This window comes from Felis catus, chromosome B4 (assembly GCF_018350175.1).
Source record: "Felis catus isolate Fca126 chromosome B4, F.catus_Fca126_mat1.0, whole genome shotgun sequence".
In the NCBI taxonomy this organism is placed as follows: domain Eukaryota; kingdom Metazoa; phylum Chordata; class Mammalia; order Carnivora; family Felidae; genus Felis; species Felis catus.
In genome coordinates this window covers 84,678,265-84,690,699 of record NC_058374.1, presented here as the reverse complement: position 1 = coordinate 84,690,699, position 12,435 = coordinate 84,678,265, and positions in this window count along the sequence as shown.

Below are 12,435 nucleotides of genomic sequence, written 5' to 3'. Positions count from 1 at the left end.
TCAGTGAGAAAAGGACTCTTGGATCACAAATATGGAAGCAAAGACTAAGTTTTAGAAAGGATGCCAACTTATGTAACTAATAACAGACAGGATTGCATCAAAAATAAGAAAGACAACAGGGGGGCTGGGAAAGGGAACTAAGTTGTATGACTAAAGAAAGATAGGAAATAATTTAAATCCTCATTTTGAAATCCAACAGACATTTCAAAATGCATGAGGGATATATACAGAGGGGTGTGAGAGAAAGCATAGACCATCAGGGCTGGAAAGCACTTTGGGGAGTGATTACACTAAGTTTTTTACTCTATAAGTAAGATAACAGAGCTCCATATCAGCCCAGTGAATTGCCAGGTTTTCACAGTAGAGAATAAAATACAGGAACTAGAATCCAGCTGGAATCAGGTGTTGCAGTGAAACCATACAGAAAGGACTCAGCTCTGCACCACCAACAACCCCTCTCTCCCCGACCAAGCCTAGGATTGAGATAAAATTCCCTATGGCTAAAATTAATGGGAATAAGAAGGCAGAGCCTTGTACTAATCTGTGTCAGACTGTCTTTTAAAATCAAACTTAGGGGGTGCCTGGGTGGCTCAGTAGGTTGAGCAGCCGACTATTGAGTTCAGCTCAGGTCATGAACCCAGGGTCATGGTATCAAGCCTTGCATCAGGCTGTGTGCTAAGTGTGGAGCCTCTCTCTCTCTCTCTCTTTTTCTCCCTCTGCCTCTCTCCCCTGCTTGCATGCTCGCTTGCTCTCTAAAATAATATTAAGATAAGATAAGATAAGATAAGATAAGATAAGATAAGATAAGATAAGATAAAACTCAGTATCATTCTCAAGATCTAGCTTGTCACTACACACTCACCAGAATAGCTATACTAAGCAAACACTGACAATACCAAGTGTTTGCAAAGATATGAATTAAATGGAAGTCCTACAATTCTACTCTTAGGTACATGCCCAGAGAAATGTGTGCCTGTCCACTAAAAGACATGAACAAGAATGTCTATGCTAACTCATAATAGGACAAATCTGGAAACAATTTACAAGTTCATCAACAGTTGAATGGACAAATAAACTGCGGAATGTTCAGACAATGGAATACTATACAGTAATGAAAAGAAAGAACTATTGCTATACACACCAACATAGTTGAATCCCAAAAACATTACATTGAACAAAAAAAGCCAGACACAAAGAAACACATGCTTTATAATTCTATTAATATAGAGTTTAAGAACATAAAACACTAATTATGGTGGAAAAAGTCAGAAAGTGTTGGTTATTTTATCATTTTATATGGCCTACTTGAATAGAGATTACATGTGGGATCCCAGACTCTGTAGCCAACCAACCCAGTATTTATAATCTATATGGCTCACAGAATATAGACCATAAGTGGACAGTGACTGGAGCCCAATTGCAAGGGAAATTAGTATCCTATGAAGCATTTTTTTCATAAGGTCCTAGATGGCTGATGAATAGTGTTGGAAATAACCAACAGTAAAGGCAGGGAGTTTCTCTTTAGTAGACTCTTGGCAGTTTCTTCATGGAAGCATAAAAGATTAGGGAAAAGGTGAAGAGGTGTGCAAAATGGATGATCTGTTTCTGGGGGCACATTTCTAGGAAAAATCCCTGCAGTGAAGGAAAAGAAAGAAAAGAAAGAAAAGAAAGAAAGAAAGAAAGAAAGAAAGAAAGAAAGAAAGAAAGAAAGAAAGAAGAAAGAAAGAGAAAAAGGGAGAGGGAGAGAGAGAGGGAGAGGGAGAGGGAGAGGGAGAGGGAGAGGGAGAGGGAGACAGAAAGGGAGGGAGAAAGAAAGGGAGAAAGAGTAGAAGAGTAGACCACATAGCTCCTGGCTACCATGCCCAGTAATACCCCTGTTTTGGAAATCCCTCTCTCCCTCCCTGTTTCACACCCATTACCACTTGCAAGGCATCACTGTATAGCTTCTTTCTCCTTTGGGAAGACTGGGGATTCAAAAATTCTGAATACTTCTTGACTTTTCCTTGTTCCAATATCTCTCATTTTCCCCTTGTTGATAGGATGTTTTGTCATTGTTTGCATGGCCTTTCATATGTAAACAGCACTGTGACTTCTTTTCTAGGATTCTCCTTTCGCATTCTTTTACAAAATAGTTGTAGACAAATGAAGTGCTCAATCAGTGCTAGCTAGAAATGTGCCTATCACATAAAAGGCACTCTAAAGATTTTCTGAATGAAAAATGAGCAAACATGAATGAACAGCACCTCACCAAATCTGGACTGAAGGTCTCTGTTGGGGCCTGGAAGAGCCTGGGCACTGAGAATAATAGAGCTTGATTGGGGCGCCTGGGTGGCTCAGTCAGTTGAGTGTCCAACTTCGTTTCAGGTCATGATCTCACAGTTCGTGAGTTCAAGCCCTGCATCAGGCTCTGTGCTGACAGCTCAGAGCCTGGAACCTGCTTCAGATTCTGTCTCCCTCTCTCTCTGCTCCTCCCCTGCTCACACATTCTCTCTCAAAAATAAGTAAAGATTTAAAAAAAAAATTTAAAGAATAATAGAGCTTGATGGATATTCACATGAAGTATCTAGGATATTCACATGAAGTACCATGAAAATTCTAGTTGACGATTCTCACTTTTGTTGAGATAATAACTTTAGCTAAATCAAGAGTGTTAGTTTTTTATTTGCCTTTTAACAATTGCATAAGCTTACTTCAGACCTATTTTATCCTAATTTACTCCATCAAATTTACCTTTTCAGGATTTGTGATACAATACGATCGACAATGGCTTTGAAAATAAAAACCGCATGGCTGTTGTGAACTGCATGGCACACAGGACTGGAGTATCTCCCATGTAGGTCTTCGACCACCACCAGCAGCATCCATAGCAACAGCATGACGACATCCACGCCGATTGGTAACATTTACGGAGTGCTTACTATGTGCCAAGCCCTAAGCCAAGTGCCTTAAGCCTCATCTGACCCTCACAAAAATCTCTGTGAAATATGTCAAAGTACCTACATCCAAATCACCTAAGCTTTCTCATCTTCAGGTTGTTCATCTCCGAAGTCAACATGTTGAAGCAAAGACTTACGACTTACAGCTGATTACCACATGCATTTCCAAACCATTGTTTTAAGTATTATTTAATTTACCATTCAAGTTAACCACATGTTGTTGCATTTCATGGGAATAGCCCTGAATTTCCTAGAGACTGCCCTAGTGTCCAACTGCATACACCATGACATGTGGAGGCATGCACATCAATTTCCAAAGTTACTGTAGGGTTATGTAGTTTCACTGATGTTTTCGTGAGGAGGCCAAGGGAGATGGTCATATTACACAGCCTCCATAGCTCACTCTCTTTGTTGCTCTAACACCTTGGCTCCTCCAGACACACCTTCTCACCTCTTACACCAACGGCAGCCCTGCCCCTGTTGTTGCTGTTTTTCAAGCAAGTCCAGAAACATTAAACAAAACAAAAACTGAGGGCTGGTAAAAACAATAGCCACCTATTGACGTTGACTCTCAGGCATGCTCATGGGGAGCCCTGATTCATCCTGCCAGAGGCTCACCAGCACAGAGAGGGGCAGATGTTGAGAGACCTCTAGTCAGTTTCCTGAAAATTCAGGCCTTGAATCCTTATCTTCTGACCCCAGGCACAGTGTTATTTCTACTACACCGCAGAATGTTCTCTATGGGTTCTTCCAGCTCTAAAACAATATGATTCTTTGAGATGGAGAAATAAACACACTGCAACATTGCAGCATGTGTAATGTTCTTCAGGTTTTGAGAATTACCAAGCTCAGTTTTCCCATCCCTGTTTTACAGGGCATGTGGATTGAGTTTAGTTACTGCAAGGGGCAGACCTCATGCCAGTGATGGTCATGGTTCAAAACTCCGGGGATCACTTGCAGAGATTTACAGCCCCGTCTCCTAGGCAAAATCTGAGAAAAACAAAATAGAAGGGATTAGCATTCACTAAGTGTCCAGAATGGGCCAGGCACTCTGCTCGGCACTTACACTATCCTCATAACAGCCTTTTAAAGCAGGCATTGTCCCCATTTTATTTATGAGAACACCGAGATATCCAGAATCTAAACCACTAAAGTCCATACAGCTTATAAGTGGTAAAGCTAGATTTTGAATTCAGATAGACTTGATACAAAATCCTCAGAACGGTCTCTCTGCAGCACAACCCAATATGGGAAAATCTGGCAAACTTAGATATGCACAATCTGTATCCCCATGCCCTCTCTGCCGGGGAGGGAAGAGTTCAGAGCAAGTCTGCTCCTGTCTGAGCACCAGGTGGTCGCCATGATGAGAAAGGTTCACCCGGAATCAGATCCCTTGGCCCAAAACTCTTCCTGTTTAGTGTTACTAAAGAAGGGACAGCTGATCTTTTGTCAGTCTTCTCTGAGAAGACTGGAAATTACTGTTACAGATGAGAGATTGTCAGAGGCTAACCTAATAGATGGTCGTGGTAAAGATAGCCAAGGAGCCAAGGATTTGAGAGGATTTGTTTAAGAGGTTGAAATAGCAGGTCTCACAGATGGATGAGACACGGAGAGTAGGACAGAGGGATCAAAGATAAGAAGCAAAGGAGGTCAATGAGGGCCTCTCTGAAAGAAAGAGAGAGGCCAAGGTGATGCAGCCATGCTGAATGCAGGAGTGGGTGGGGGGCTTGGGCCAGGGCCTGCAGTGGGAGAGAGATCAGCATCCTTGAGGAGCAGAAAGGAAGCCAGGATGGCAGCGGTGGGGGGAAATGGAAAGAGAAGAGCATGGATTTAAGAAATCAGATCACGTTGGGTCTTTCAGACTTTGGTAAGAAATTTTGAGTTTACTCCAAATAGGATAGAAAGAAGTTTTAAGAAGGGGCAAGAAAATAAATTCTCTCCTAGAATCCCCAGAAAGGACCACAGCCTGCCAACACCTTGATTTTAGACCAGTGAGACCCATTTCAGAATTCCGATCTCTATTTTAATGTGTTACAGCAGCAGTAGGAAGCTGATACAGGTATCAACTAAATTTCAGGCGTTTTCTAGATTACATTATGTTGATTAATTCTCTACCTCTTCAACTCATTCCTCTTTGCTTCTTTTAGAAGTTCTTCTTTCTCTCCTACCCCTTAGGTATATACATCTAGCCCAGAGACTGTCTCACGTACACACTTTCTTCATTTAATAATCCATCCAGCCAATGACTTCAAGAATGAATTCTTGCCATGATACCCCTGCTTTGATCCCTATGCCCATTTTTCCCCTCAAACTTTAGCCCCATTACCAAATGCCAGCTGAATACCTCCTCATGCATATTCTACTGGCACCCTCAGCGAGTCCAAAACAAAAATGTGTGCTTCCCTACAGAATAGATTGACTATAAATGAGCTTTACACTTCAGGCCAGGCCTGGGAGAGGCCCCAAATATGTATACATCATCCTATGTTTCTGGAAAATTTGCAAAATAAGATATTTTAACCACGGTTGGTTAAGATTATTCTCTTTCCTTTTTTTTAATGTTTATTTATTTTTAAGAGAGACAGAGTGTGAGCAGGTGGCAGACAGAAGGGAGACACAGAATCTGAAGCAGGCTCCAGGCTCCGAGCTGTCAGCACAGAGTCCAATGCAGACCTTGAACTCATGACCTGATATCATGACCTGAGCCAAAGTTGGATATTTAACTGACCAAACCACCCAGATGCCCCAATACTATTCTCTCTTTCCAATATGACTTTAGGGCCATCACACTTTCTTTCATGTCAAGTGGTATTCAAATGGACTGGGGAATTGGGGGGATCTGGCTAAGGGAAAGATGCTACTTTCTTATTTGTTTATTTGTTTGTCTGTTTAATGAGATCCATAGATGCGGTTTGCAATCACTTCGGTATATAATTAAGTTGTGGCTAATCATCTCAGAAATCCTCCTGTTGTCTGCAGGATGAACTCATATCATGATACAAAGGCATTGGACCACAGGTCATACCACAATATGAATAAGTCCTACCATAACTGCCCCCAGAAGTATGTGCATAGTGAAGAAGAAACAAGGTTTAAAATGTACAAAACCAGAAGCTAATCTGTGGAAAATTCTTCTAATCATGAATCAGGTAAAATTATAAGTAGAGTTTGGTTCTCACTGATGCCTAATCAAAATGGAAGTTCTCTTTGGTAAGAAATATAACTTAGTGAATACAATGATAAATACACTATGTTTTTTCTTTAAATAAAGTTTATTTATTGTGAGAGAGGACAGAGAGAGCGTGAGCAGGGGAGGGACAGAGAGAGAGGGAGGGAGAAAATCCCAAGTAGGATCTTTGCTCAGTGCACAGCCTGATGTGGGGCTCGATCTCCCAACCGTGAGATCATGACTTGAGCTGCAATGAAAAGTCAGACGCTTAACTGACTGAGCCACCCAGCCACCCCTATCCACTGTTTTTTACTTTTCCCTTGGGCATTGCACAAAATTTCTTACAATTCCTATATTTGTAAAACATACTTTGGCTGTTTCACAGACAGTGAGACTGTCGATGAAGTTGCATGCTTTAGAAATCCCAATTAATTTAAGTTAATTAAATTAAATATTAATTTAAAAATATTTTGATTAAACATGTCAGAGCAAAGTTCAAATTACCTTTTTATCCTCTCTCTAGACAGTATTACAAAGTGATTGTCACATATTCCTATAAACTGAGAATGCCTAAGACAGAGCATTTTATTTTTTCTATTATGACTATGTTTTACCTTGTTCAAATAGTTTATAGACAATTCAATAGGCTTATTGGTAAATTTTCTCAGGGTCCAGATATTCCCTATCCATTTAATTTTCCTTCCTTCTTCTGCTAATTTTCACATCTCCCATAAATAGTGTCCTACAAAATTATTCAATGACTAGTTAGTCTAGAGATAACCGGGGCAGAAATTTGGCTTGGTTGAATCATCATGTACTTTGTTGGGATGCCAACTGAGTTTGTATCTTACTGCAGAATGTGGGAACTGTATCGACTGAGAAGTCCTGGAAGTGAGTAGGATAGGGGAAATCGTAGTATGGATGGTGAGAACATTTCTATTTCCTCGAGAGAAGATTCCAGTGTCTGGAATGGAGAATTCAGAGCTTGTTGAAATCCCAGGATCTAACCAAGACTATTCCGGATGCTTTGGACTAAAGTGGGTGTGGCCTGTTGTTGCTTGAAAGTCAAGACACTTCTTGGTGTCTGGGTAGCTCAGTTGGTGAAGCATCCAACACTTGATTTTGGCTCAGGTCATGATCTCACCCTTCATGGGTCCGAGCCCCACATCCAGCTCTGAGCTGGCAGTGCAGAGCCTGGTTGGGATTCTCTGTCTCTCTCTCTGTCCTTCCCTGCTCATGCTCACTCTCTCTCTCTCTCTCTCTCAAAACAAATAAATAAACTTAAAAAAAAAGTCAAAACACTTTGACCAACCTACTATGCTGTCCTATTGGCCAAATTTACACTCCTCCCCAACACATGTTGGACATTTCTTCTATGTCCAACACTAACACCTTCAAGGTAAACATTCCTCCAAAACTGATTTCTGGGGAACTTCTCTATCCCTTTCTTTGAAAAAAAAAAAAAAAACTGGAATGATGGCATAAAATTTCCAAAAAATAATCTTTAGAGTAATGAAAGATGTAGGTTTTCTTAAACTTGAATTGCATTTTTACCTGTGAGATTATTTGTTTTTATACTAATTCATACTAGATCATATTTTGTTTTTAATTTTTACTACCACCACTTCCTAAAAGATTTGAAGACAATTCAAACTATTTTTCAAAAGGACAGTTAACTGCCCAAGTGAAAAGATTAGATACAAATGTTGGGTATTGACATGTTAATAACGTAGACACCGTGACAGGTGGAACCAATGCGTGCCCTTCATGAGATACCTGTCTTCCAAGCCGTGATGGTAGCGGGTGAGGGATGTGCAAAATGATTTACCCATGGGCTGATTTTTTTAAGGCCTCAGAGAATACAGCTGTCAGACGGATACAGCACATCCTGACCCCATCAAGATGACACAAGATGTGGAAGGAAAATCTCAGAAAACTGAATTGTAGCAATGAAAACACTTTGTTCACCGTGTTCAACAGCTATAAGTAGGGAGGGCAGCTAAGTATCCAAAAGCTTCTCTGTTGAACACATTCCTGGTTTAGATTTGCATTAGAATCGTGATATTCTTACTTAGAATGTCATATAGTCTGAGCTATTTTCTTCTCACTTCGCCTTATAACACAACTCAGCTGATCTTTGTTTCTCGAAGTAGATCAGAGACGACATTATTTCTTCCTGATTAACATCAATGAGATGACATCTATTTAGCTTTGCTACTCTGGCAAACCCCCCTTTTCCGGGGGGTACAACATAGTTCTAGAGGATAACTGATAGTTTTCTTTTTCTGCCATGCATGTGTATGTGTATGTACATGTGACACACAGAGTTTGGGTTCGGTTTCCAATCAGCAATGCGTTGTTTCATCTCTCCTGTGATGCCTCCAAGGATTAGCTAAAGGGCCACAATGGCTAATAAAATTTTACACCAGTAAACTTGGCTTGAAGAGCTGCCGTAAAAACCCCACCGACTGTCACAAGCATTCATTCATAAGAATGCACACTACCGAGCATATGTGGGACAGGATGTTTTGCTATGCCAAAAGCGAATTTTCATGCTGTTGAATTTATGCATTTCCCGCTGCTACTCAAAAGGCTTGTCTGAATGTTCGGGCAGGGGAGAGTGCTGTCTGTGGAAAAATGTTCCTCTTCTGTTTGTGTCAAAAGGTCTGACCCGTACTCCAGTCCCCATTCAGAGGTAATTTGCACACCCTGCTAGATAATCTTCCAAAAATCCACGAGGATAGAATTCTGGCTCAACTTTTGCCGAAGAAGGAAAGGACTAAAAAAGAATATTAGGAAGGGAAAAAATGGTCTTAAAATGGAAACCAAAACAGGCATTTGGGAAAGATAAATGCAACATCCCCTTCACCCTCAGGAAATGAAATTTTTCTGACAGGGTCAGAGACTCTGCTTGGCAAACCTTCTTAAATTAATTACCTTCTTGACATTTTAAAGGAAGGTTTCAGATTGTAAATTTAACCCAGACAAAGCATTCTTTTTAATCTTGTCAGTATGCAAACTACTTTGCACTGCAGTCTGTGAATTATTTATCAGAGGAAAGACCCCAAAGGGCGAACGGAAAAAGCAGGCATATTTGATCTGAGATTCCACAGCTAGATGTAGCTCTTTGCCTTAGATCTGTACCTGTTGCAACTACTTAACTTTTTTGGCTTTTGATGTTTTTAATACCCTGAGTGTTCTTTGTCTCTGAGAGGAAGACATTCGGTGCCATTTTATAATGTGCTTATTAAGATGAGTAAAATATATGTCCCAGCAGGTTTCATATGGCAGCCACAGTCAAGTTGGTGGGAGAAACACTGGGGTTTCTTTTCAATTTACTTTCACGTTCTATATACTAGACAAGTGTCTTAGCCTACTCTTCTCCCCATGTGAAAAGGAGCCTGCATTGTCGAGGAAATTAATTCTTCCAGGTGCCCATAGACTTGTGTATGTAAGACTTCAACAAACATTAGCAGATTCGTTTAGAGCTTAACGAAGAGGCGAAATTTACAGTGCCGAGAAGCTATAAAACAAAGTTGGGGTTTCAGTTCGAGAATCAAGTGTTCTTAAATCAGATGATTTGGGATCAAGAACACCCATGCAATGGGACACGCTTATTAGTTCCAAAATATTACATGATAGATGTGGTACAAGAACAGCAATAGGGCACATGAAGTAACGGAGAGCAGCGTCTGCTTGCCTCCAAGGAAAGGATCTGCGGAGTGATGGCAAACCTCGCCTTTGGAAAGCATTCCCCCTGGCTTCAGTCCCAGGACATGGGCTGTATGCGTGGGTCACTACCTCTCACCTGAGAAGTCTTCACATGCCCCACTACCTCTTCTCAGGAAATCCCTGGACTGAGCGTCACAGAAAAGGAAGGGAGGCAACCTTGTTGTCCCTTCTGCCACATGTGCTCATTTCACTTTGAAGAGACATTCCCAGGCTACCCTTGGCAATTGTCAAGAAAAACTCCCAGCATGCACAGCTGTGTTTTCATGAGACACTCCTTTCAAAATTAATAAAAAAGGATACATGTGATAACTCAAATAAAGCTAAAAAGTAGACACAGTGTTTCGTTTAGCCTCCAAGACTATGTGGGCTGATTTATTCTCTTTAAAAATGTTGATTTGCTATCATAATAAGCTACCATTTATTGAGTAATTGCAATGCTCTTGCAACTCACCTATGAGGAAGGTGTTCTTGTCTTCTCCACCCCCCCCCCGCCTTTTTTTTACAGCTGAGGAAACTGAGGCTTGAAGAGACACTAAGTCTCAAGCCAATGGTCCTATAGCTTGGAAACCTGAGATTCAAAGTCAGGTCTTCATGACCCCAAATTCCACATGCTGTGCCTCTCTACAAATGTGATGCGACCTTAATTCCACTTGGTTGCCTGTAATTCTTCTCTTCATACACATTTAAATCAGGTAGAAGTGATTTAACCTAACAGAGTTCAGTGAATAAACAGTTGTGCTTTGTAATGTTTCACTCATGCTAAAGACGTTTCAAACTTGTATTTATATCTTAACAATCTATCCTCTAAAGAAGCTGTTGTGTGCAGTTTAGATAAATCAAACAAATGAGAAACAGCATATAAATCTGAATTTCAGCAAGGAAGTTTTCTAGAAGAATTACATAGGCACCTACCAAGGATAAAACATGCAACCAGCAACAAGTAAATTGATGTTTGTTAGTCTGTGCTTTCTGAGATACACAGAGGATTTACCTACTTAATAGGGCTTATGAGAACAAATCCCCTGAGAATGAATTAGAGAGACTGGGCACTCTGAGGCTTATCCTTTCATAGAGCTGTCACACATACTAATTGAAGGACCGTGAATGTTTTGTTCACTTTTTCTGATAATTCCTCTTTTGTTCACCTCCTGAATAAGCACCAACTATGGAACACTAGATCCCCTACACAAAGGCCATCTTCGCTGGGTGAAGCTGAACAGTGAGATCCAGACCCAGGGCGGATATCTTTTTATAGTCATGGCATATCAGATTTTCACAACTGGAAGGAAATGTAGAGATCAGATGAAGTCCAAAGTTTTATTTACTTGGAGATAAAGAGACAGGTACAAGGCCACCTACCTTGTCTGAGTCAGAGCAAGGACTAACCAGACCACCCATGTCTTGAGGCTCATCATGGCTTTAACTAAGAAGGAACTTTTTGTTTCAGCATCTGTCATCATCTGCATTATTCAGGGTTCTCCAGGGCAACAAAACCAATAGAAAGAGAAAGATGAAGATAAAGAGAAAAAGAGAGATAAAAAGATTAGAAGGAATTAACGCTTGTGATTATGGAAACTGACAAGTCTGGAGATCTCAAAAGTGAGTCAGCAAGCTGGAGCTCCAGGGAGGCCCCGTTATCGTTCCGGTCTACAGCATTGGTTAGCAGGCTTGAGACCCAGAAGATCCATAGTTTCAGTTTAATTCTAAGGCCGGAAAAAAACCAGTGTGCCAGTTTGAGGGCAGTCAGACAGGAAGAATCCTCTCTTACTCAGGGAAAAGTCAGCCTTTTCCTTCCATTTAGGTCTTCCACTGATTTGATGATGCCCACCACATCAGAGAGGGCCATCTGCTTGTCTCAGTCTACCAATTCAAATTTCAATCTCGTTCAAAAACACCCTCACAGTATCTGGGCGCCCTGCGGTCCTGTCTAACGGACACCAAAAAATTAACTATCACATCACCTAATCTGAGGATTGTACTCTATAATTCACATTTCTGTTAAGGAGGAATTCTTATATTTAACAGGTGAAAGAAAAAACAATTCAGATATTCATAAAATACTGAAATTATTATCAAAGTGTATCAAGAGCAGCATGCTTCTGTTTACCTACTAAAATGTTATCAGTTTAGTGAAGAAAATCCTCAATGACATTTATGGGTTCTTCCAAAGTTTTGAATTTTTTTTAACGTTTATTTATTTTTGAGACAGAGAGAGACAGAGCATGAACAGGGGAGGGGCAGAGAGAGAGGGAGACACAGAATCGGAAACAGGCTCCAGGCTCCGAGCCATTAGCCCAGAGCCCGACGCGGGGCTCGAAGCCACGGACCGCGAGATGGTGACTTGAGCTGAAGTCGGACGCTTAACCGACTGAGCCACCCAGGCGCCCCTAAAGTTTTGAACTTGATATTTAAATTATTCGTGTTCTCTAAAATGTAAGAGCAAAACTCACAGATGTGACTAATACAGTAAATATTAAAGTCTAAGTTCAGTGTTTAATTTAGACACTTAGATCATTTAAGCCAACATTTGGTGAAGATTTAGGGTACTGTAACTTGTTTTCTAAAGGATGTGAGAAGCTGAGGAGGATCTTTCTTCAA